Below are 27,825 nucleotides of genomic sequence, written 5' to 3' on the forward strand. Positions count from 1 at the left end.
AGATATAAAACGAATGGGAGGTACGTTCTGTGAGAGGAGAAAAGCGAAAGAGGAGAAAAGCGAGAAAGAAAGCCAGGGAGGGAGAAGAGAATGAGAAGTAAGCTTGAGAAGCGGGTGTCTGACCAGCGCCAACAACGAGACAATTCGTCCTTCACATTGCTTCGGCAAGCGAGCGTGTGGTGCGCGTGTGGGTGTGAGCAGCGCCGCCAACAAGTGAGGCACGGGTCGGTCACCAACAACACCAGGGTCTAAACCCGCGACAGACGATCTCGGTGCACTCCAGACTTCGACTGGCATTCAAGGCTGTTCGCGAGAGGGTGCACAACAAGGCTGGGTGCTGGTGACGGACGTTTTCACTTCACGGACGACTTTCTGGTGAGTGAGACGATTCTTCACCCCCTGAATGATCTGTTTTGTACCCAGATCTGAGTTTCGCTGTAAGTCAACCCCCGGTAAGCATCTGTTTTTTGTCTCTTTCCTGGCATTTTGATTGATTTTGCTTTGAAATTCATTCTTTATTTTCCTCAGAAAATAAAAGTTCTTTCCATTTATTTATTTTATTATTCATAAATTATTTATTGACTTCCAATCTGTCCGTGTTTGTCCTTTCTTCTAAAGGTCTGGCATTGTCCGAACCGAGATTGACTGGGACGTAATTACCACAGATTTGACCAAAAAATCGTCGGCACGCACCAGCGGTTAAAACGCTCGGCCGCCCTAATTAAAATATAATCGAGAAAACATTGGTTCTTTGCCATGGGCGCGCTATGTGACCCCCCAGTTAAACGGAATAATTAGACGGCGGACACTGGAACTCGTGGTTGACTGGGTGACATTTGTGGTTTTAAAACAACCCACCGTACCACAACGTTAATTGTGAGCGATGGCCCCAGGTCTGGCTCTACCGAGGACAACCGGGGATTAATCCCCCTGAGTGACAAGCTGGTGTCTCGGTACCCATGGCCGCTACAATACTAATGTGGAGTTTTTGCTGATGGGTATCAGCAAAATATACCCATCCCCCCAGCCCCCACCCCATATTTCCGCAGGGCGCTCAAGGTGCGCTCGCAACCTCTTCCTGGGGAAACCACCAAAATCAAGAATTACTTCTTCCCTTCACACTTTCATTCGTCTTTTTTCCAATCTCTGCTGCAAACCCCCACACTCTCTTCAATCGCACTCTTCCTTCCACATCTTAAAAAGTTGTTCACCAACATCTCTTATTTACCCTTTTCCAAAACCATGATCTTTTCGACCGCTCTTCATCCACCGCATACCCACCTCCTTCAAATTCCCCTCTTTCCCTCCTGAAAGTCCCTGTACTGAAGTGACCATATTGTTTACTATTTGTACCCCACCCCATCCCTCTGCCTTCCACAGATTTCCTTTTGTCTATGATTTTTTTTTCTGTTTTGTGCTTCCCTCTCCCACCCTTCTTGTCTCCTGCTCTCTTTGTTTTACTTTCTGTGTGTTCACTCTTATGAGCCTCGACAATGTATAAAAAACCACTTTTTCTCATTCCGTCTCGACCGGTGGGCTGGTCTACTACATCTCGTTTTTGTTGTTGACCTGGAAAGTAGTTCCAGGGAGCTTACAGGATGTGCTCGTCCATCCGTCCATCCACAAATACTTGCAACTTCTTGTCTGAAACTACACACGCAATGCCGATGATACCTGACGGCAACCTTCATCACCAGTGATGTACAAAAGTTGTTTCACGACATTAAAAACAATCGGGGTTGAAAGGAATTTATGGGTGGGGGTGGGGGGGTTGCCCCCCCCCCAAAATCGGTATTTACTATAACATTGGTTCATTAGTATATTTTGCTGATTCTGTCCCACGTTGACTTCCCTTCAGTATCATTATTCTTCCAGGTGAGCGCCCCTATTTTCATTTTCTGTTCCTCACAATTCTATCTCTCTCACACGCATATACACTTCATTGATTGCACAGTATTGGGACTATTCCTAAAATATTGTTACGTTGAAGGGTATATGAATAAATGAGATAGCATGTGTAAAGTAAAAATGACGATATGCTGCATTTTAGAAGAGTCCCACTGTATACAATCACCACATCCAAAACTCTTCACAGGGTTTGTGCTTCCGATCCTTTATTCTGATCACCCGTTCACTCTCCGAGAGCGCTGCCCTCACGGCAGTTCGTTAAACATGATGTCCCCAGAACCACAATGGCTTTCATCCAACAACAAATTTTCCCCCATTGTGAAATAAGCCCGTTATCCATTTCAAAATCCAAGATCCACAATCTCAACCCAAAACTGGAGCTCTTTTTTTAGAGCGACGAGAGGTCTCCTGAGGGGCTCTCTGCTGACGTTCTCAAAGTTAAGTTTCCGGTCGTTATCCGTCCCATTTTAACTGTTTAATTTTCTCACCAACATGTTACTGTGTGTTCTTAGTTTGGTTTTGTTTCAAAAATCGTGCTATTTTGTGAGTATTTCTGTCGACGTTCTTACCGGGTGTTTGAGGCCTAGACCTTGGCCGAGGCTTGAGGCCTACCGGTTCCACTCGGTGTTCGATCGTTTTTTTTTTTTGTTTGTTTTTTGTTTTTTCTCCCCATTACCTTCAATTTTCATCCTCCCCACTTTCCTAACATCCCCCATTCTCCCAACTAATCTCTTTCTTATCTCAAAAAAAAAAAAAAAAACCCAACAACAACAACACGCTGATCTTCTCCCGATTATGCTTCTTCTTCTTCCTCTTAACTTCCTCCTCGTCTTCCTTGATATTTTTCTACACTTCCATGATCTAATCTGTTGAAAACTCTCTCAAACATTAATATTAACAACAAAAACGATCTTATAATGCTTCATCTTCCTCTCTCACACATGTGGTACTCTTTACTGTTTCATAATGCACTACTCTTCTGCTATTTTAACAGACTGCTCTCATTTTGAGCTCTCCTTCATTCCTTGCCTAAAAAATCCAACTATTACAGCGCTTCTTCTCTCCATTCTCTGAATTCGCCTTCATTGCATCCATCAAGAATTGTGTTAAATCGCATCAATGACCTCAAACTTTTAAAAACCACAGTTTGCTATGAATGTTCGCTTTCCATCAACCATTCTTTTTTTCCAACTTTGTAGTGTCATGATAGCGGTGCTTCGAAGGGAGACACGTGTGGGGGAACAGTCGAGCCCGGCTTTGTTGCACAAGCGGGAGCGCGGGCGTACGTTGCCCGCAACTCTCCTTTATTACGTACTCAATGCACTCACGAGCCGCGGCGACTACGGCAACCACTACAACGCCCCAGGTGGCGCGCACTCCTATATCCCCCACACACACATGATCACGCCGACCACTCCCCCACAATCATGCTCTGCCCCGCAGGCCCGCAGCCTACACCACACTCCTCCCTCCTAAAACCATGATTATTAAATGATTATCATCATAATAAGCATAAGCAGCATAAGATACCACAATACAAAAGCAGACAAGATACAAAAAAGAAAAAAACATAGGCACATCACACCATATAACGTGTCGACGCGAGCGAGTGGAGCTGCAACGGACAGGTTCCGAAGAACGAGTTGCACAATGAACCCACAAACCCCTGACCGCGTTACAGATATGAAGCAGCAAGGCGAGAAGCACAGCAGCACTACGCAGCAAAAGCGCCCCCAGGCGGCTCATGCTTACATGCCCTCCGGCGAGGTCGTGGCGACCCCCCCGAGCAAACCTCCCCTGGCACCATCAAACGCCTCCGGCCGACAAGGCGGCACATCTCCCCCAGCCAGACCTGAAGCAGATAAACATTCCGAGGCTGGAAGCCCGCTGTCTGGAAGCCGTGGCGCCAACGCCAGACCCGACTGACCTTGGGTGTGGGCGCTGAACAGCGCCGTTGGCTGGATGCAACAAATACTCCATAACAACCCACGCACTACAATCAGTTGAGATTCCAACGCATGTCCAAACGGCCTCGAGCGAGAACAGAGAGCTGCGCCCCAGGCGCCAGGCACGTCTGACCTTGCGAAAACCAGAGGTGGGGGGTAACTCTGAACAGCGCACCAGCCCCGGCTCCGAGTCGACCTCCGAGACCCACACGGCAATTAGACGGTAGCCATTCCATACAAACCACCCCTTAAACTCAGGCTCGTCATAAATCAATAAGAACATCATTTGTGCAATTGCAAACTCCTTTTTCCGTACAGCGCGTTCTTCCGATAAAATCCCTGCACATGACAAAGTAACCACCCGTGGCCTGGGGCAACGGGAGGCCAATAAAACCTCTTTATTTGCCCCCATCGCTCCCAAAGCCTTCACATCACATTGATCATAATGAAAATCCCATCGATTGATCTCAGCCAAACCTATTCTCACACATGAACTGTCGGTATTTATTTCAACAACGTTAAACCGCATCACTTGAGCAATGAAAAACAAATATGCAATGAACAGCAACCCATAAACCACATCACGCGTCCGTCTCTTGGTTGTCGTCGCAACGTTGCGAGGACCTGCTCGCCGCCGATGGTCGCGATCCGCGAACTCCTTGAGCGCGACGGGCTCGCTGCAACTCCCCGTCAAAATCGCCTGACCGACACAGGCGCGCATTGCCTCATGAGCGCAGCCGAAGCGCGAGAGCTCAGCGCGAGAGCTGGCACGGCTCCCGTTGCTTCCGAACCGCACATCACCGTTGCAGGCAGCAACGAATGGCCGCTCCCGTTGCATCAATGCGGCACCCGCCGCCAGAACCTCGCCCTCGGGTCTCGAAGGAAGCAACGAAGGAAGCACCGGCGCACCTGGAGGTACGAACTGGAGATCCAGCTCGAGGTGCGTCAACCAGTCCCGACCCAAAAGGGCGGGCCCCTCCCCTCGCACCACCAACACCGAGAGAAGGCACTTCGACCTCGGTAGAGCACCGAGACGTCGGCCACCGCAAGCGGTGCAATCGCTTCGCCAGTGTACGTGCACAGCGACAAGGTCATCTTGACCAGGCGAACACCGCGAAGACTACGAGCTGCCCGCTCGCCCATGGCCGACACTGCAGCCCCGGTGTCCACGTAAAACACGGTCGGCTCGCTATTCACCTCAACTTCCACCGTGATCGGTGTTGTCACCTCCGGACCAATGGAAAACAGACTCAACATTGGTTGCATCTCCTGCTCCGGCCCGCCGGCATCGCCATGCCCCGGCTGCAGGCCGCTCCCCAGGTCACTGGGGTCCTCCCGCACCTCGCCATCCAAGACCCCAACGGAGGCCCCTGCCATCCGACACACACGTTTCAAATGTCCCACCTTGTGACAATGCAAACACACGGTGTTTTTATACGGGCACACTCGTTGCAGGTGCGGACCACCACACCCCCAGGACCCCTGGAAATCCACCTCGCTCCCGGTGCGGCCGCGCCGCGGCGTGCGCCCCCGGCCCGCACCGCCAGACGCGCGCGTGACCTGTGGCACCTGGGTCATCGCGTGGACCCCGGGATCAGCCGACATGCTCCAGCTGGAGCTACTCATTACGTCCTGGCCGGCGATGGCGCGGACATCCGTGAGCGTTTGCTCGACAGCCGAAGCAGTCCCGAAGGCTGAGTCGAATGTAACATCGCTCACCCGCAGGATGGCCGCTACCATCTTCGCGTCTCGCAGACCTGAAATAAAACGATCTCTGAGTCGCGCTGGGCGCTCCTCTGCTGTGAACTTGCAAGCCACGGCCGAATGCTTCACCCGTGCCACGAAATCTGCAACGCGCTCCTCTGCACCCTTCGCGAGGTGATCGAACTGGTACCGAGCGAGCTGCAATGACTTCTCCGGCGCCAAGTGGGTCTTCATCTTCTCCACGATATCCTGAAACGATAGCTCATCATCACTGGGTTTATCTGGCGCCACCAAATCACTCAGCAGTCGGTAGTGCTCCCTTGACAGCGAGGCGAGCAAGATCGACTTGCGCTTGCCTCCATCATCTACATCATTCGCGTGGAAGTAGCAGCCCAATTGCTCAGAAAACAATTCGAAGTCATCTCCCCCGAAGACGGGCACGCGTCCGTGTGCCGTGCCCCGACCTTCTGCCATGCTCGTGCTGGCGAGACCCCTGGCCCCGGAGCCTGTGCGGCGGCGTGCGAACCTGCGATGCGCTCTTTGCGATGCGCTCCTCCGGAACCTCGAACCGCATGGGGTGCGCTGAGTTACTCGCTGCCGATCTGAAGGCAACCACCCTGCACACGCCAATCCGAACAGCCTCGTCGCCAAACTGTAGTGTCGTGATAGCGGTGCTTCGAAGGCAGACACGAGTGGGGGAACAGTCGAGCCTGGCTTTGTTGCACAAGCGGGAGTGTGGGCGTACGTTGCCCGCAACTCTCCTTTATTACGTACTCAATGCACTCACGAGCCGTGGCGACTACGGCAACCACTACAACGCCTCAGGCGGCGCGCACTCCTATATCCCCCACACACATGTGATCACGCCGACCACTCCCCCACCATCATGCCCTGCCCCGCAGGCCCGCAGGCTACACCACAAACTTCAGTGCCAACTCACCCCCCTCACCCCTCACTCTCACTCTCAAAGCAACCATCCCACTCTTCTCCCTCCAAACCTCCCTCTCACCTCTCTCGAAAATTCCCCCTCACCTTTCTCCCACCTTTCACCCCCTCACTCATCCTTCTCAAAGTTGCCCCCCTCTCATCCACCAAGCTGCCTCCCTCCACTGCCCTCTCACCTCCATCTCTTCACTCCACCTCCTCAAATCCTCAACTGCCTTCTTCCTTGCCTCTTTTCCCCCCTCCCCCCAGCACCACAGAGCCTTTTCCCCTCCTCATTTGGCCCCTCCCCTAGCTATACTGCAATACCCCACACTCTTTCAACAACTCTCCTTACCTCCCCCCTCGTCCCTTGTCCTACCCTCCCCTTCCCCCTCCACCCCCTGCACCCAAAGCCTCCTCCCCTACCTCTTCATTAAAAGTGTGGACCTCAAATATCCGGTGCCTTGGCTCAAACCTTTCAAATCTTTCCATACAGGTTGCCACTGACAAACCAGACATAATCTGCCAAACAGAAACTTTCCTCTCCCAAGACGTGTCTGACTCCCAAGTATCTCTCCTCATTTGCTCCCTCCTCCGGTATGACAGACCTGAGCCTCGTCCTGGTGGAGGTGTTGCTCTCTTCATCAAAGACTCTATTCCTCACTCTCCATGCACTGCTCTCACTCCCCCACACCCCCAGGAATACCTCTGGCTACGGCTTCCCCTCCACTCCCACCTCATGTTTATATGTGTACTGTACCGTCCACCGAACAGTGATGACTCCATCTACACCTCACTATCCGAAAACATGGACCATCTTCTATCTTCTCATCCAAACTCTCTCTTCCTCATATGTGGTGACTTCAATTGTCATCACGCCAGTTGGCTAGGTGTGAGTACCTCACTCACCTGTCATGGCACCTCAGCAAAAGCTTTCTGCGACTCATTAGGACTGACTCAATCGGTCAACTTCCCGACCCGGATCTCAACCAATGGTACTCCATCTCTTCTGGATCTGATTTTGACAAATTTCCCTGACAATATCTGCTGCTCTTTCTCCGCTCCAATCGGTTCTTCTGACCACGTCCTTGTCAAAGTGGACATCTCTCTGGCTGTTATCAGAGAACCACCTCACCGGCGTCGAGTCTGGCATTTCACTCAAGCCGACTGGCAGGGTCTCCGAGCAACCATCAAACTTACAGACTGGTCTCCTATCACTACTATCTCAAACATCAACTCATCCTGGGAATTCTTTCAAAGAAACTTGCTCTCCCTCATGAACAGATTTATCCCCTCTCGTGTTCAGTTGTCCTACCCTTCCTCCCGCCCTGGGTTTACTGAAGTTTGTGGTGAGGCAGTTGTCCTGAAGCAACTTGCCTTTGCCTCATGGAAAGCAAATCCAACTGAGGGCAATCTCAGTTCCTTCCACAAAGCTCGGAACAAGTGTGTATCTACCCTCAGGAGAGCCAGAAAACAACATCTTTCTCATCTCAAGTCTGAACTCTCAAACCTCTCCCTCCTCAAAATCCTGGTGGCGTTTAATCAAATCTGTTTCTGGTGTATGTTCCCCCTCCATCCCCTCCCTTACCTCAAATGGCCGCACTGCTGATACCGCATGTGATAAAGCTGAATGTCTAAACTCGGTGTTTGCAGCTAAATCTTGTGTCCTAAACCCATCACTTTCTCCACCCACCTTACGCAGTCGCACCCAACTGTCCCTGGACTCTGTGTCCTTTTCTCCTGACAAGGTGGAGAGCTTGCTTTCAAACCTCGATTCAGATTCTGCAACCGGTCCAGACAGCATCAGCCCACGTGTCCTCAAAGCCTGCTCTTCTGCTCTTGCTCACCCTCTCTCTGTTATATTGACCCTCTCATTTGCCCAAGGTCATCTGCCATCTGCTTGGAAATCTGCTAACATCACTGCCCTGCATAAAAAAGGTGCAAAAACAGATCCCTGTAACTACAGACCAATCAGCCTTCTCCCAATCATCAGCAACGTTATGGAATCCATCATCGCTTCAGACATTAAATCGTTCCTCTTCTCCAATGGCTTGATTTCCGATCATCAATTTGGTTTCAGACCAGGTCACTCTACCCTGGATATGCTGCTTCTGCTCTCCCATCAATGGATGGAGGTCCTCAATGCCAGACAGGAAATCCGAGCCGTATCCCTGGACATATCACGTGCTTTTGACACAGTCTGGCACCCTGCACCACTCAGCAAACTCTTCCCATGGTATTCAAGGCCATCTCCACTCATGGCTCGCAGACTTCCTCTCCTGTCGCAGTCAACGTGTGGCCCTAAATGGAGTTCTTTCATCCCCTCTTCTTGTGCAGGCTGGAGTTCCTCAAGGTAGCGTTCTGGGCCCTGTTCTCTTTCTGGTTTTCATCAATGATCTCTCCGACTCTCTGGAAAATCCTCTATTTCTCTTTGCCGACGACTCCACCCTCTGCCGTACCATCTGTCATCCCTCAGACCGGCAAGCAGCAGCTTCTTCGCTCACTGCAGATCTGGATAAAATCACAAACTGGTCCAACACGTGGACCATGTCTTTCAATCCAGACAAATCTCACACTCTCACTATGTCTCTTCGAAAGGACTGTTTAGAAAACCCCCCATCCACTTTCTCAACAATCCTCTGGAAGAAGTCTTTTCTTTCAAGCTTCTGGGTCTCACTATCTGCCATGACCTTTCCTGGGAAAGTCACATTTCCAACCTCACCTCAAAAGCCAGTCGCCGACTGGGAATCCTCCATCGTGCAAAGTCCTTCCTCGGCCCTCTTGAGCTCCTGACCACTTACAAAGCTTTTGTCCGTAGCCTGATGGAGTACTGCTCTCCCCTCTGGGCTGGTGCTCCTGCCTCCCACCTTTCTCGGCTTCACGCTGTCGAAAGCAGGGCATTTAGGATCATCGGCATCTCCCGCAATGAAGCTGAGTCTTTGGACCTCTCACTCAATCACCGCAGGTTGGTCGGTGGTCTTTCTGTCTTCTACCGACTCCTCTCCAGCCTTGCCCCCCCTGCTCTCTCTGCGATTTGTCTCCACCACATTTCCACAAGGCGCTCAAGGTCCGCCAACAACCCCCTTCTGGTAAAACTACCAAAATCACGAATCACTGCTCATCTTCACTCTTTCATTCCTCTTTTTTCCCGCCTTTTGAATAAACTTCCTCACTCTATTCTTTCCCATTCTTCCCTCCAGGCTTTCAAAACAGCTGTTCACCACCACCTCTTATCATCCCCCATCCAAATCCTCGATCTTTTCTACCCCCGATAATCCACCCAAGCCCACTTCCTTCAATTCTCCTGCTTTCCTTCCTGAAAATCCCTGTAATGTCCATCTTCTCTTCGCCATGTTCCCTGTCCCATCCCCATCCCTCCCCCTTCCACAGTTCACCTAATGTGTCTGTACCCCACTGTTTTGTCCCTTCCACTCCCGCCCCTCTTGTCTCATGCCCCCTTGCTGTGAGTTGTGTGTTCGCTCTCATACGAGCCTCGACAAGGTATACAAAAAAAACCCCAAAAACACCCCAAAACTGACGCCAACATTTTCTATCATGTGCGATCAAAGATTTTAAATTTATTTTGAGGAACTTTGCACCCTATTCATGGATTATGAACTTTATGTGCACTGTTCGTCTCTCAAGTATTGAAGACACTTCCGAATGCGACCAGAGTTGCGTTCGCCAGATGGTAGCCCAGCTGAATCATTGCGATGCTGAGATTGAAACTCATCATGAAGATTTTGTGGAAAGAAGAGGCAGATGTCATCGTTCTCTGCATCTTGGTTGTTGGTTGTTACCAGACGTCCTGCATTCCACTTTGTGCCATCTCTGAGTAGGTGGCTATGATGATCCAGTTTCTGCAAGATCTGTTAGGGAGGTAATAGTGAAGTTGCTAGTTTATGTGCGTGGTTGGGGCGTTTCACTCTGACCCATTGGCCCACTGCAAATGAAGGTGACTTTGCTCTCCACCACTTGTCTGCATATTCCTTCATTTTCTGCTGTCGCTTCGCAATTGAATTTGCCATCACTTTAATCTTTGCATCTGCCGATGGAGGTGGTTTTGAGAGATTAAGTGGCATGTGCAAGTTACTACCTATCATTAGCTCCGTGGGCATCTTTCCAGTCAACGAATGAAGCGTAGAGTGATATGAATGCAACAGAGTATGAATAGCCTGGTCAAATGTCTGTCCATCAGCCAGACTTGCTTTTATGCTCTCTTTTATGACTCTGTTGAACCTCTCCAGCCCTCTATTGCTCTGCGGATTATACCGTGTCGTGAGGTGATGTTCGATGCCATTGGCCTTGAGGTATTGTGTGAATGCCTCAGATGTATATTGAGGTCCGTTGTCTGTCATAATGGATTTGGGAAGCCCTCTTCTTGTAAACATCTTGTCCAGGATACTGATAATGGACGAAGTTGTAATCACAATCGCAAAATCACAAATCACAATAATGGACGAAGTAGCCACGATCTCAGGCCATTTGCTGTGAAGCTCATGGACTACGATTAAGTACGCTGTGAGGTGTAACTCGAACCTCACAAAAGATGTCAACCTGTAGCTGTTGCCATGGTTGCTCCAGCCATAATCTAGGCTGAAGAGGAGCAGGACGTGGATCTCCTGCTTTCTCATTGAGGATGCATGCTTCGCAATTCTTCACAATCTGTTTGATGCGTTTGTCAATACCCGGCCACCAAACCGAATCGCGACATTTCTGTTTCCTTTTAACAATCCTGGGATGTCCCTCATGATTGTGATGCATCACTCCCTGCAGAAGTTCTTTTGGGATCACCACACGGGTGCCACGGGTGAGACAACCTTCATCAAACATGGATAGCTCATGTTGGATCCTGTAGTAGGGTCGTGGCTCCCCTGTGATTTGTTGAGGCCAGTCCATTTGGAGGAATTTGCACATTTTTTTTTACAGAATTTCATCCTGTTGAGATTTTAATTTGAGGTCGTCGTGAGTGACTAAGTTTGCAGTTGCATTTGCAATAACAGTATTTCCAAAGGTGTCAACTTCACAAAGAAACTCATTATTGGTGTTCCCTACTGGGGTTATATGACTGAGCATGTCCACCACTTGATTATGGGACCCTGCCAAGTAATCTCTATCAAAGTCATACTGGTAGAGATGGTCTGACCACCTGTAAATTCGAAGTGGTCGATGTCCAGATCCCGATATAGCGAGTAGTGTTGTCAGTGCTTGATGGTCCATGTGGAGCGTGAACTTTCTACCATACAGATAGACGTGCCAGTGTTCGCATGCGTATGTACATGCATGTGCTTTGCGTTCCCCTGTGGAGTACTTGCGTTCCTTCTCTGAAAGCGTGTGAGATGCAAATGCTGCAGGTCGTTCGCGACCTGTGATCCATTGTGAAAGTACTGCTCCCACTGCCGTACCTGATGCATCTTTCGTGATGGTAGTCTTTGCATTCAGATCAAAATGTGTGAGGACTGGAGGAGATGTGACCTTCTCCTTCAGCATGACAAATGCATGTTGTTGGGGATGAGTCCATTTCCAGGGCACATCTTTGCGCAGTCGTTTATGAAAAGGTTCAGCAATCTCTGCGTAGTTGGGTACAAACTTAAGGTAGAAGCTGGTCGTCCCAAGGAATGATGCAAGCTCTTTTGCATTTGATGGAGTAGAAAGAGTCCTAACTGCTTTGATGTTGTTCCGCGTTGGGTACACCCCGTTGGCTGTCACATGATATCCTAAGAAGCCAATCTCTGATGCTGCAAAGGTACACTTTCCCTCATTCAGCATCAAGTTGTATTTCGCTAGTTGTGACCACTTCATCCAACCGCTGATCGTGTTCCGCTTTGCCTTTCCCATAGATGACAACACCATCAAGAAGATTGAGAGTTCCTTCAATACCAGACAGGACTGAAGAGATGATCTTCTGAAATGCACTTGGTGCAGAACTGAGGCGGTATGGCATTCTACAATACTGGAACTTGCCTTCATGAGTCACAAATGCAGTCAAAAGTCTGCTCTGCTTTGAAAGAGGTACCTGTCTGTAGCTTCTCTTCAAATCTAGCTTAATGGAACTGTGGAATGAAGCAGAAAGTTCATTGATTGTTGGAGGTGGGTATTTATCAGGAATAACAGCTTTATTCACTGACTTAAGATCAACACAAAGTTGTATCTCTCCATTCTTGTGTCGTGCAATGACGATATTCGACACCTATGGAGACTAATCAAAGCGTTCAATGATGCTGTCTGATTCAAGGCAATGTAGCTCCTTAGAAACCTCATCGCAAGCAGCGAAAGGTAGACGTCTCAAACCTTGAGATACTGGGGGAACTGCAAGGTCAACTCAAGGAGCGTGACAGTAACTCTGACACTCCCCAAACCCAATATACAGGGAAGGGTGCAGGTGTTTGTGTGCATTGTCTTTGTCTGCAATCATGTGGATGTGTGCACTGGTCAGGTCTAAAAGTTTGAACCCAAGCTTGTCGAACAGATGAAAACCCATTAGGCTCTTGCCTTTTGCAACGTAAAATGTGAAATTGTTGAACTTGATACCCTTGTAGTTCACAGGAACAGTTATCGTTCCCAACCCCTGGATGTTTGAGTCATTTTCGGCTTGAAGTGTAGATTGCGCAGAGTTGAGTGGATAAGACGAAAAGTACTTATGGTAGAGATTGTCACTCACAATGGAGACTTTTGCCCTCCATCAAAGAGTGGTGAAACTGAAATCCTCGCGATATCAACTTCACAATGTTTGAAGTTTCCCCCTTGCTGAGCACGGAAAGGCATTTTGTCTGCGATGGTGTTCATCGTGTGTTGTCTTTCAACATCAGAAGCACTTGGTTTATCAACCTGACAAAGAGATGATGTCCGCTTCTTTGATGATCTGCATACTTGTGCAAAATGGTTCATTTTAAAACAAACACTGCATTGTTTTCCACGTGTAGGACATTGTGCTTTGAAGCCATTGTGGATGGAGCTGCAGTTGTCAGTTGGTTTGAAGCCCTTGTTTATGAGCTGTCTGCAACCATGGTGCCTGTTGCATTCCTGGTGCTGAGATTGCTGGAGATGTATGAATCAGCTTAGAATCCATCATGGCTGATTTTATTTGGATAGCCAGAGCTGTAGCCTTCTCTAAAGTGAGTCAATCATCTTCCATTAGCAACCGTTCCTGAATACGAGTAATGGAAGTATTTTCTATGAGCTGATCTCTGATGAGCTCATCTGTTAAAACCCCAGAATTACAGGCATGACGAATCACAGGTAAGCCAGTTCAGAAAGTGAAGCAACATATTGTTGGACAGGTTCACCATTTCCCTGGTAGCGCTGACAGAATTTATACCGTTCAATCATATACCTCTTTTTCAGCCAAAAGTAGCTCTCAAATGCACTCACCATATTTCTGAACGTGGAAGTATCGGCTGTTAGCTGAGCAAACACATGCCAGCCCTCGGTGCCCAATCAGTGAATCAAGATCGCCCACTTACGAATGTCTGCGACATCCGTACCTTTTCGGCCTGTAGCTTCCAAATATGTTCAAAAAGCTGCAATCCATTGAGGCCATGGAAGAGGCGGAACCCCTGGAGAAGCCAAGATGGGAGGTGGAATTGGTAACCGTAAACCAGCCAACCTCGCCACCAACTGCATTACATGTAAACTGGTACAATCACCACATCCAAAACTCCACACAGGTTCATGCTCCTGAGCCTTTATTCCAATTGCCCGTGCACTCTCCGAGAGTGCTGCTCTCAGGGCAGCTCATCAAACATGATGCCCCCAGTGCCACAATCACTTTCATCCAACACAACACCCACAAATCTGTATTTCATCTCATTTAGTTAGCCATATTTCTAACTCTCAAATGCACTCACCATATTTCTGAACGTGGAAGTATCGGCTGTTAGCTGAGCAAACACATGCCATGCTGAGAAAACACATGTCTTTGATGTGCAATGTGGCAGGAGTGGCTAGTATTCAGTAAAGCATTTAGAATATGGGATATGGCTAAGTGTACTCGTAGATTGCATAATGTCAATCTGAGCAAGAACATGGGGTAAGAGGACGTGACTGCCGCTGCCGCAATGCGGCAACGATCTGGTTAGACCGTATGCAGCAGGTGGAAAAAGCAGCTTCAAATGGGTTTTTGTTCCATGACTGAGGTGCAACCTAAAATTTCGCACACGAATTGACCTCTATATGGCAGACTCTGGATAAAAAAATTCTCCATGAGATCTCTGTCCAACACGGCACTGTCGCATGTTGAAGTTTGCTACCAGGGTCCAAAAAGCCCCTTTTTGGCAATTCCGCCATTTTAAGGACTCGTATCTCCAACACCACTCATACATGAGCTATTGTACTTGGTGAACTTGAGAACATACTTTCAAAAATTCTAAAAAGTAAGGTTGTCCTTGCTTTAAAAAAACATAATTATCATGACTGAAAAACAGCAATTTTTTTCATAAATAAGCACAACCACCCTCATTTTCAATACATCCCAGATTCTTAACTAATCACGGTCGAGAAGTAATTATGCATACATCAAAACAACCCGCTGTGAACGTCTGTCAAATGAAGTATCAAGGTCTTGTAATTATCAATGGTTCTGTTGTAGTTATCGCAATCAGGTACTTCAGTGAGGAAAGTAAGGCCGTTGCTTCATTTGGCGTTTTCGGCCTTTTCCATGCACCAATTGCTTCAAGACGAAACAAGTCAGACAAAATAAACTACAGTTTCTGAGAGCTATCAGAACAAGGTTTTCAAAGAGGAAGCAATAATGTGGACCATCAATCACATATATAATAATCATGCCTGGAGTATTGTGATTTATACAAAGAATCATTATCTGCTACATTTTTGATGAATGATGTTAAAAGCCCAAATCCAGGCACCATGCAATGTACTTTTGGTTATAAGGCAGACAGGCACTAAACAAAGTGATTAATTTATTCAATCAGCCTCCTCATCATCAGCACTTTCATTTCCTCTTTCGAAGAACGCTTCTGTTGGTGTTTTTGAGGAATTGGGGGGCAGTTCTGGCATTTACAAATGTCTGCGCATGACAAACCGGAAATGCGAGACATCCACTGACGTGTAACGCACTTTGTCACTTTGCAGGCGCAGTTTACAATTTGCAAGATAATTTCAGGAACTGGCCGTTGTGTCATCCAGATGATGGATAATTCATCATTTGTCATTTGCCAGCTGTGCCCGACAGGAGACAGAGCATTAATTATTGGAGACAGAGCACGCCTACGAATGGCTGCCTGATAATTAGCATGCAGTGTATGCTGATGCAGTGTGTCTTTCAATGGTGGCTGTTGTGTCGCAAAGTCAGCCCACACGTAGGTTCTTCAGCTCAACCGTTTAATGGCGTCTCCTGCTCCACTTCTTTCCACCTCACTCACGTCACTCCCAGTTCCGCCTCGTCTGTTCCGGTTCATCATGCATTAATTAATATTCATGCAACGCCCAATACCACATATTCCTTTTTTTGTGAAAATCTATATATTACGAAAACTCTCATCTTGTATGTATGTATATATGTATGTTCCTAAAATACAGCAAAAATGGTAGATGATAGCGCAAAAATTTTCGGCCTACCTTACTCACCATTCTCCTGCGGTGTGCAGTATCAAGTTTCGTTGAAATCGGGCAACGAAAAAAATTATTTCAAAAATCAATTCCCGATTCGGTCAAGTACTCTTCGGGATTATTTGATCAATGCAAACAACCTCAGCGGTATAGTTCGCTGGAGATATCTTTTTTACTTTTGAATTTTTTATTATTAACCGCAATCACAACGGGAACCCAATGGATTCACGGGTCTTCTCGTAACAACTAATGATGAAAAAAAACAACGAACATAGTAAGCATGTAATTGTCATGCATTCATTAATATTCATGTAACTCCCAATACCACATATTCTTTTTTTCTTTCTTTTTCATCAAAATAACAACTGGTAATGAACCCCCACCCCAAAATAAATAAATAAATTAATAGTAAACATGTAATGCAAGGTAACACATCACATGACAAAGTCCTTGGTCCATTCAGGGGCTCGACGATATCTCGTCCCAAAACGAACACCTGGGGTAAAAACTTGTGGAGACATTTGTTGGATAGGGTTAGGTGCCCAATAGCCCTCAGAACCTGTCGTACATCCAGCAGCAAGCCCATTTGAGGTCTGAATTGCAGGTGTTAGATGAATTGCATTCCACACTTTCCCATCAGAGAGTCTGTAGGAAGCAGGACCTCTCTGTTCACTGATCTTGAGGGGTTGGGTAAACTTGTTTTGTCCTTTCTGGTGAAGTCCAGGTTTCTGAACTCGCACGAAAGAACCACATTGAAAGGTGGAAGGTTTCGCTCCCCAATACTTGTCTGTGTATCATTTAGACTTCTCTTGTTTCTGTTGAACACAGCATCTCACATCGTCGAGTCTTGCAGCAGATACGCTGATTTGTCGGTCCCCAATGTGCAACTTGGTGTGCAATGTATGTCCATGGAGAAGTTCAGCAGGGGTCTGATCAGTTATTGCATGTCTTGTAGCTCGATATGTTTGCAATAAGTCGGGTACGAATGATTCCTTTGGCTTCCCTTCGAGATTTGCAGTTTGTAAACAGTCCTTAAACACTCTGTTGAATCGTTCTATCTCCCATTTGGCTTGTGGGTGATAGATAGAACGGTGGCAGTGTTTGTTGTTTCTTTCCTGCAGGAATGTTTCAAACTCAGTTGAAACAAACTGAGATCCGTTGTCAGAGATAAGTTCCCACGGATTACCTTCATGCCTGAATACTGCAGTTGGGAAATTCATAACTAACAGATGCTCGCTTGCAGGATCGCCAAGAGCGCTCTTTGGGATCCAGTCAGCAACCGCTCACTGACAGGATCGCCAAGGGCATTCGGTGAGACGATCTCCGCCAAGGAGTGCCACTGCAGCTGCTCCCCTCGGCCACCTGCTACAGCCTGACAGCTTTGCCCTTGGATACCAGATGGCACATTCGCCCCTGCCGATGACCCTTGGTTCTTTATACTGCGATGGGGGCACACGGCGTCTGTCTGCTGGCCGCCTTGCACATATGAGAGAGCTGCACGAGGAGTTAGGGACAGGTATTTTTCTCTTGCTCGGCGAGTGAGTCGGTTTGAAGTGGACACTTATTATTCCCGTGCTTTCTAAGAAAAGCGGGAATATTGTGATTGTCTCCGCCGTCTGTCCATCCGTCCGTCCGTATGTTCGTACGTCCATCTGTCTTACCCTGTAACTCCTCCTACACTGTTTGAAATTGGAACTTGAAACTTTGGGACATAGCAGATATATGTATGGGGAAGTGCACAACACTTTCAGATTTTTGATATGACCCCTTGGGGCTGGGCCAGAGGGGTTGGGGTCATGGGGGTCGATTAAAAAAAAAATTTGTCTTGTAGCTTTTTTAATCAAACATATTCATTAGTTATACATTTTACAACAAATTTTTTTAAACACATGATGATCAGAGGGTGCTTGGGGGGTAGGGGATGCTTCGCAGATAGGTGGTCAAAATATCTCTTCCTACACCGTTTGAGATAGGAACTTTAAACTTTGGGACATAGTAGATATATGTATGGGGAAGTGCACAACACTGTCGGATTTTTGATATGACCCCTCGGGGCCGGGCCAGAGGGGGTGCGGTCATGGGGGATGATTTTTTTTAAGTGTATTTACCATTGTACATGGTAAATTCTTTTATAAAGAACTTACTTATGTGGCCCCCATGAGTGACAAACAGTCACAGGTTTTACTGTATTCCTCTAATTGATTATGAATAATTATAATTAATATGAAACACAGTTCATTCCTATGATTAAATTGATGCACAGTTCAATATTGCTGGACAGTGTTAAATTAATGTTTCATGAAATGTTGACATGCTTGCAATGACTTCTGATTTAGTAAAGACAGTAAGTCTTTGGTCATAAAAAGCACATCAGATAGAAAAGAATAGTCAATCCATTTTGCAAGATAAAATTTCACCGAGCGTTAATGGGACAAAGCAATGCGCGTGGGAATATGCGATGGTGTGCCATCGACAACGTAGTTCTAGTTGGAACTGTGCATATATTCGTATCGTTATTGTTGTTTTCACTTTCCTGGGACATTGTTGTTGATATGTGCTTTTCCCGTATTTACCTATAAAATATAATTGTATTTCTAAGAGAACTCAGGTCTCAGTGTCCATTACCAGCGCACACCTCAGTTATTTAATTAATTGCGGCACATCGACCGATTCACTCGACGAGTAGGTAAGTCGATAATTATAAAAGCCTCCGAGTCCGGCGCTTGCGGACTACCATGTTAACTGACGGCCTACCCTGTGAACGTGACATCTTGGTGTCAGCAGTTTGGGATTCGGACCCCTCTAAATTTGGTGTCGGTAAAGACGAGCCCGTCGAGTAGTCGATATTAACACAATAATATTTGTGGTTGTGGTATTGGGAGTTGCATGATTATTAATGTATGCATGATGAGCGGGAACTGACGAGGCAGAACTGAGAGTGAGAGTTTGTCCAATTCTCCCTCTATTTTGTTCTTCAACTCCACTGTTGGTATCCCCCCTACCTGTGCAACTGTTCGTTTTGTCCTGTTGTGTCCTGATCCATTTAGTGTTCTAACTTTTCTGCAAATATACAACAAAAAACTGTCACAGGTTGGCAACCATTGTACAGGCTTGATGGGCCAATTGGTCTCTTTCTTTGTTGAAGTTCCTTGGAAGGGAAGTCATCTATTATATATTGGGAACCTTGGTGTCTGTCCGTCGTTCGTCTGTCTCCCATTTGCGGTTGCTGCTTCTTGTGTTGCATTGAATAGCTAAAGATTCACTTTTGAAATGCTGGGAGAACAGGCATGAGTAATGTTGATGCCAAATCTTATTTTGCAACGAGGATACTTTGCCCTCTTTTAAGACAAATCCAACCTCTGCCACCCGATGTTGCACCACCTTTTTCCTGGGGGTGGTAGAAATCGCTCAGGGCTTTGGCTCTGAGGAAAACCAAGAGTGCAACACAATTGACATTTTAAAAGTCCATTAAATATAGTTTTAATTGATAGATTAACTTAAACTTTTCCCAACACTTGGGACGGATACTTTTGCGAGCTTTTCCCCGTCAATTGGGTCGGGTACTTTTCTTAGTCTATATTTTAAAATGAGCCATGTCTGTTTGTCTGCTTTCCATGTTATAACTTGAGAATGGATCAACAGATTTCAATGAATTCAACGACGGTGGATTCAGGGAACTCCCGGGAAGGCTTGAGACACAAACAAAAAAAGGAAGGAAGGATCGTGTATGGATGGATGTATGGGCACATGTGTTGAAACTGGAAAAGACACCGTGATGCTGGTTATCCCTTTATGGAGGGAACCATCTCCCAGGAATCCTTTTTTTGTTCTTGTCCCGTACATTATCCATCACAGCAAAGATTGATATTCCCGTCAGCGAAGCGACGGGACAAGAATGAAACTTACAGATGTCTGTCTGTTGGATGTAACTTGCAGATGTCGGGTCGGTTGAAATTTAAAGATGTCTGTCCTGCATTTGATATATGAACAAATTCCTCCATAAGCTAAAGATCAATGTAGAATTTTTATTTTATTTTAAAAAGACTTCTAAGACTTAAAATAAATAATCAAGATCTTCATTTTTAACTCCACCACCGAAGGTGAAGGAGGTTATGTTTTCACCCCTCTCTGTCTGTCTGTTTGTTACTTACGAAATCTAAAGATTTCGTAAGTATATTGATCAGTTCCGTTTGTGTTTGTTTGTTTGTTTGTTTGTAGGCACGATAACTCAAGAACGGAAGAAGCTACCAATGTCAAATTACACCACGTGATTCAGGAGGGTGATGGCTAGTGCTGAATAGATTTTGGTCAAAATCGGTCAAAGGTCAAGGTCACAGTGAGGTCAAACATTCGATTTTTGATGGTTTGGTACAGAATCATCGTAGAAACTTCTAGTTTGCGTCGCTACCTTCCCAAGAGACAGCTTTTATTAGACAAGGTCAGAGGTCAAGTTGACGATTTAGTAAGTACCAGTCTATGACTGCTTGTTTGTTTGTCTGTTTGGCTGTGTGCAAGATATCACAAAAAGTTGTGGATAGATCCAGATAAAATTTTATGGACAGGTTCTGTGTGTAACAAGGACGAACTGATTAGATTTTGGTGAAGATCTGGATCCGGATCCGACTACTAGAATTTTTAAGTGATTCTTCACCATTGCAAGATAGGGTCAAAAACAATATATTAGTGCATGAGCCAGTAGGGTTGGTCGGTACCATCTGGGAAGAATAATTTTCATAGTGATTTTTGGCAAGGCATATAACCCTGGAGTTAGAAAATATGTGAGAGCATTGCATTGGTGGTAGCTTATTGTGTGTTATCACCCTGTTTATATGCCTACCCTGAAATAAGCTTTTGTGCAAAATGACCAGTTAGTACAAGGTAAGACATCCTACTTCAACTTAAGAACATTTTTTTTTATCAGTCAAACATTAACATTGAAATTTATCTCAGCTTTTGCTAGGATCATTTGCTTCTCAACAAAAAGTGCGAAAACATGCCTCGGTTGAAAGGTATGTCATTTGTGTCACTTGTATCTCAGTGTCTATTTCCTGTGTGATAAATCATTCTGCCTTTAGAAAAGTATTTGTCGATCATTTAATATGGAAAGTAAATAAAAGTTCTGGAACAATATAATTACATTGGTTTTTAGATCCTCGTGGAGGATCTCTCAGTCTTATTCACGTTGTTGTTCTTCATCTTCTTCTTGTGGACTTTTTAGATCCTCGTGGAGGATCTCGAAGTCTTACTCACATTGTTGTTCTTTATCTTCTTCTTGTGGACTTTTTTGTTTCACAGCCTACAGTTTTCATCGAAACTTCCTGAAACTTGGCATATATATGTAACAAGCTCATCATCAGATGTGAGCAAATATGCGATGCCCTCACACACAAAGATCACTCACCTTCCATGCAACCTTGATGCATAGTTATCACCACTCCAGAACCTAAAGGCCCAGTCATACCTTGACGTTTTAGCCAGGAATGGCAACGTATAAAAATGCACGTAAAACGTTCGCATACGCTGAAGTTTTGAGGTTTTTTTTTTTAAGTTTTGGTCGTATTCATAACGTGTTGGTCGTATGCATAACGTATTAGTAACGGGCACAGAACGTTTCGTTGTGTTAAAGATAACTTATACCAACGAATGCTTAGCCTGTTGTCGGCATTCACAACCTATGCCCAACGACAGTTTAACTTGGTCATAGTGCGCTGCACGTATCGCCGACGAACTCGTGGCGTTCTCTGTTAAAAACCTGCCGCACGCAGATTTAAATCATAACCGCCTAAAAATTGGAATTGTCAACATCGCAGTCATACCTTGACGATTTAGCCAGCGTATGCAGACCTATGAAAAATGTGTCTAAAACGCTGGGACACGTCGAATACGGTATGGGTAAGTTGTGTATACGTTAGGAGCACGATGAAAAACAATGAAGTACGCTGGCATATTACGTGGTACGTCTAGTACGTCGTGAAATTTCAAGCATGCTGAAAATTTTATGACGTACTCGACGTATGGCTCACAAGTTCCGCATACACTGGCATAAGTTCTCGGCACGCACCGCAATCGTTTACACACGTCGGCCACACGTTACTTGGAAGTCACTCATAAGTCGAAACACGTCGTCGAGGTAATGTTTAGCAGACCCGAAACTTAATTTTAACCTACGAGTAACGTGCTTTGAACCTATTAGTAGCGTGCTTTGAACTTATGTGTAACGTATCTCAAACGCACATTGGCGTACGTAGACGAATTTGATTGACGTCTTCCGGATGACCACAGAACTTACTGAACGTGTTTCTAACTTACAGCTACCGTATAATGGCGTATTGGCAGCGTTTAGGGGACTTGGTATATACAGATGGGCTTCACAAGAGGAACACGTCAGTGTTCCAGACTCCATGTTGAGTAGATGTCAATGTCAGTAGCAGTAGCAGTAGTAGTAGTAGTAGTAGTTCGAGAGAATTTAGTGATGTCGATGTTATTAGTAGTAGTAGTAGTAGTAGTAGTTGGAGAGAACTTACTGATGTCGATGTTGGTAGTAGTAATAGTAGTAGTAGTACTTTCAAGTAACGTGTTGCAAAGTGTGAACAACGTTCATGTAGCATGCTTACAAAACGTTACTCATAGGTTAGAAATAAGTTTCGGGTACGCTAAATATTACCTCGACGTGTTTCGACTTATGAGTAACTTACAAGTAACGTGTTTCAACGTGTGTCAACGATCGCATAACGTGCCTACAGCTTATGGCCAGCGTAGCGGAACATGTGAGTCATACGCCGGCATACGTCGTAAAATTTCAAGCATGAAAAAATTCGAGGAAAACCCAAAAGTTCAATGTTTAAAGCCAGCATACAACGACGTATGGCAGTGTTTTTCAGCGTGCTCTCAATGTTATCAAAACTTACCCATAACGTATTTGACGTGTACCAGCGTTTTTGACAAATTTTCCAAAAATCGGCATAAACTGGCTAAAACGTCAATGTGTGACTGGGCCTTAAGCAGAAGTTTGATGAGCTGTATCTTGTTCTCATCATTTGACAGGAACAATTTCCTATCAGGTGGTCTCTTAAGGGGCTGTCACACCTTGAGGTTTTAGCCAGCGTATGGCAAGGTGACTTACATACATCAAAATATATGTAAAACGCTGGCGTACGCTGAAGTATTGATGTTTTTTTAAGTTTTGGGCGTATAATAACGTGTTGGACATATGCACAACGTATTCGTAACGTACACAGAACGTTTCAATCACATATAGATAACTTATACCAACGAATGCTGAGCGTGTTGTCGGCGTTCACAACCTATGCCCAACGATAGTCTAACTTATGCATAGCGCGACAGCGTATCGCCCACGATTACGTCGCGTAGGCTATTCATAGGCTGCGGCTCGACGATTCAAATCATAACCGCACTAGACATCGAAGTGTTAAGCCGCTGTCACACCTTGACGTTTGAGCCAGCGTATGTCGACGTATGAAAAATTTGCCGAACCAAGCTGGCACACGTCGAATACGTCATGAGTAAGTTTTGTATACGTTAAGAGCACTCTGGCAAACGTCGTAGTTTGCTGGCAGACATTGTAGTACGCTGGCATACGTCGTCTACGCCGAGTACGTCGAGAAATTTTCAGCATGTTGAAAATTTCTCAACGTACTTGGCGTATGACACACGTTCCGCATACGCTGGCATAAGTTGGAGGCACATTACGCAATCGTTGACACACGTCGACACACGTTACTTGTACGTTATTCATAAGTCGAAACGTGCCGACATAATGGTTAGCGTCAGTGTTCCAGACTCCCTGGTTTTTTATGATTTTTTTATCTTGCCAAAACGAAGTTTTTGCAAGATATGTTAGTCAGCTTGCATGTTTTTTTTTTTTTTGTCTGTAATCACGTATAAAAAATTCTGCAGAGCACAGTTATCAATGGAAATTTTTGTAACTTCGCATATCAGAGGCCTATAGAGGTCCCTTTCAGCACATAAAATTTTGAAGGTCAAGGTCAAAGGTCAAGGTCACTTTGTCGCAAATCAGGGGAGTCGACGAAACCCTTATTTTTTGAGTAATTTTGATCGGATCGTCTTCAAACTTCATGGGAATATAGTTCATGGTCTGCTGCTCAGCTGATTAATTTTTGGTGGCGATCGGCCTTGACCTTCATGGTTAGCGCCTAAGGTCAAACATATTTGACCCCAAGATCAAATTTTCAAGTTTTAGGAACCATATCGTGTAGTACCTCAAATTGAACACCTCGATGAGTGCTTTCTAGATATGTCAAGCTTCAGACATTATGATGTCATTTGGTCACGTTATGAGGCAAACGCATATTTTTCATGGTTCCTCTGTAGAGCGATTCTCATCGGAATCTCTCGTAGGCAGATATTCCTCAAGGAGTCGCTCCTGGTGGATAGCAGCTCTGTTGACCTCAGTGTGACCTTAAAGAAGTCACACGTGGTCAGCTTTTTTGCAAGATACGGGTCACCCTAAGGGTGACATTGGTTTATTTTTTCTTCGGTATGACGGTGATGTTGACACTTCGATTTTTAGTGCGGTTATGATTTAAATCGTTCAGCGGCAGCCTATTAATTATATTATATTACAACCGCACCAGAAATCGAAGTGTCAACATCACCGTCATACCGAAGAAAAAAAAAATCAGGGAGTCTGGAACACTGATGCTAACCATTACCTTGACACATTTCGACTTATGAGTAATTTACAAGTAACGTGTGTCGACGTGTGTCAACGATCACGTAACATACCTACAACACGTTACTCATAGGTTAGAAATAAGTTTCGGGTACGCTAAACATTACCTCAACGTGTTTCAACTTATGAGTAACTTACAAGTAACGTGTGTCGACATGTGTCAACGATCGCGTAACGTGCCTACAACTTATGGCCAATCATATGCGGAATGTGTGAGTCATATGCTGGCATTCGTCGAAAAATTTCAAGCATGGAAAATTTGTCTAACACCTCGGCGTACTACGACGTATGCCAGCGTGCTCTTAACATATACAAACTTACCCATAACGTATTCGATGTGTGCCAGCGTTTGTCAAATTTTGCATACGTCAGGCATATGCTGGCTCAATCATCAAGGTGTGACAGGGCCTTTAGTGGCTTCACCTCTCAGTAAAAGCTTTTCTCCACAGCCCCGATGTTGCCTCTCCATCGACTTTACTGAATCAGGCAAATATTGATCAGTGCGAAATAGCACATCTCTTGTTTTTCCAATGATGTCAAACACTTTGTAAGAGATCTGACTAAAATTACTTGGTATTTCTTTCAGGTATTAGAAGCAAGCATTGCCATCATACAGAGTGGTCTGTGATGAACTTGCAGATGTTTAAGCCTGTCAAGGTTCATTGTGAAACGTTTATAACACTGCCAGTGAAAGCCATGATGCTCTCCTATCATATCAGGAATCAGGTCACATGCTTCTATCATCATGTGGCAAGATGATGGAGGTTGTGCCAGTTGCATTTCTTTCACTTCCTGCAGTTTGGCCAGTCTCTTTTCTCCATCCTTATCTTCTGACAGCAAGTGTAATTCACCATATTTCAAACCCTTGATATGAACTATGCACACAGGAACTACTGGAGGTTCGCCACTTGGACGTTTTTGTTTTGCTGGTGACTCTTCCATCATGTCACTTCAATCAGTACACGTCACCTGGAAATAAATATTGATATATAAATGCATGTAGCATAGATCTTTTCAGTCAGGGGGTTTTTCATGTGTGAAACTGACAAAAAGTTAACATTTTGAGGGTACCATCAGATATGGTTGGAAAATGGATAGTGAGTCACAGTTTATTCACTGTTACCAGTTGAATTCATGCTCAGGGGACCCTAAGGCTTCAGAAAAATATGGGGTTGAAGGGTTGTGGTGGGGGTGCACGTTGACCATATCTGGCCCATGGCCTAATGTGTTGCTGATAAACATTGACTTATGAACCAAAGACCGGTCCTTTATAGTTTCTAAGACATCTCTGATCATATGCACTGATCGTAAGTGATATAAAATTTTCAAGATGAACTTAAAAATCATAATCATTATCCAGTTCTTCAATATCCTCATCAAAACTTTCCCCATCGTCAAACTCAAAGATGGAGATGTTTTGCAATGTATCAGCACTGGACTATCAGTGCCTGTAATTGCAAACACTAAATGCTGGGCTAGTTTAAACAACTGTTTTGAAAAGCAAATAACACAAGCTACGTGACAAACAATTTTAAAGAAGATATAGCCTATAATAAGAGAGAACCAAGAGTTATAAATAGAATGTCTTCTTCTGTCTTACGCTGGTTTCAGAAAAGTTTATTTTGGGATGGGGATTACTAAATGGCTAATAACACACAAGAGGCTACCACCAATGCAATGCTATCATATACTTTCTGACTGCAGAGATGTATGTACCCTGTCAAAAATTACAATGAGCATTATTCCCCTCGGATGGTACCGGGGGCCAAAAATTACCGGGTCTGGCTCATGGCCTGTATGGCTTGATATTTCCAACCGTTATTGGGCTCGATATGTTCTATTGGATCAGGCATTGTGTGGCGGAGGTATGCGCTCTCCCGAGTGCCATCCACGTTTAAATCTGTTTCTGCTTTGTCAATCAATGATGGCTCAGAGGGAGCATACTCACCTTTGTGCTGTCTGCTTTGGTTTTCATTTCCAGCCCAACTATAAACTACCATCCTGGTAATTTGGAGGCAACATGTTTCACCAATGAATAAGACATACTTGAGGGACCACATTAATGTGGCTGTCCCTTTCACTGGCATTCACAGATGGCCATACAAGTATCAACTCAGAGCATTTTGAAGAGTAGCCCATGTTATATACAGGTACAGCCCCCTGGCTATATTTGTAAAACCTATCATGATATTGGATGGTATACTTCATTAGAAGCAGAACTATGCTGGTTGAAACTATTTTGCCCTGCAAGCAGGTATTGCAAAATTTGTGATGACTGTTTATAAAGACCTCTTGAATTGTGTCAAGACCATGTCTGCAGGCACTTCTTGAATTCAAGCAAAACGCCCCATTTGAAGTAAAACCAGCTTTGTGAGCGTCAAGGTTGAAATACTTCTTAACCTGAGTACTTCCGTTGCTCCACATCACAAGGCAACGTTTACTGTGCCAAGTAGTACCTTTCTTTAGCACCTGCTGATACAGAGATACTTCTCATCTTTCAGGACTCTTTCACCTTCAGGATGAGGCCCAAGGGGCAGAGAGGGTCCAGACTCCATGGCTCCATCAAGGGATTCCTGTGGCTTCTCTTGATCCAGGTTTGAAGTTTTTAAAGAGTATATACAAGTGCTTTGAGACAAACGGAGATGCTAAAATAACACTGATGTTTTATTGATGATTTTTTTTAGTTTTGAATGCCAACAACAGTCCAAGAAATGCCAACGCATTTTGTATTTTCCAACACATAGCGACTATTGTTGATGTGAAAAAAAATAATTACTGACTTATTATAATTACCTGTAGATTCAAAAGTACAGAAAACATTTATTCCACTGTTGTGATTAGTCCAATCTCACATCTCTACTGTTTTTTAATGGCCCTCATATGTGCAGTATTTTATATAAACTTCACAATAACATTTTCTCTTTCTGGAAGTATTTGTTTTACTGCTTTTCTTTTTACCCTTTTTGTGACTTAAGCTCCACTACGGATGAAAATGGAAGTGTAAATAGCATTCTCCAACATGCTCAATAATTTTGAGTGTAATGGGATAAACATTAAATGGAG

General features: G+C 45.3%; 1 long non-coding RNA gene across 1 annotated transcript; it reads left to right on the top strand.

Annotated features, from left to right (window-relative positions):
- Positions 1-27,825, top strand: LOC147019125 (uncharacterized). The gene is made up of 3 exons (XR_015062770.1): positions 1-375; positions 17,293-17,565; positions 27,264-27,825. It is a non-coding gene; the product is annotated as an uncharacterized LOC147019125 (long non-coding RNA).

This window comes from Eptatretus burgeri, chromosome 10 (assembly GCF_056783735.1).
Source record: "Eptatretus burgeri isolate ZD-2024b chromosome 10, Ebu_testis_v1, whole genome shotgun sequence".
Lineage (NCBI taxonomy): Eukaryota > Metazoa > Chordata > Myxini > Myxiniformes > Myxinidae > Eptatretus > Eptatretus burgeri.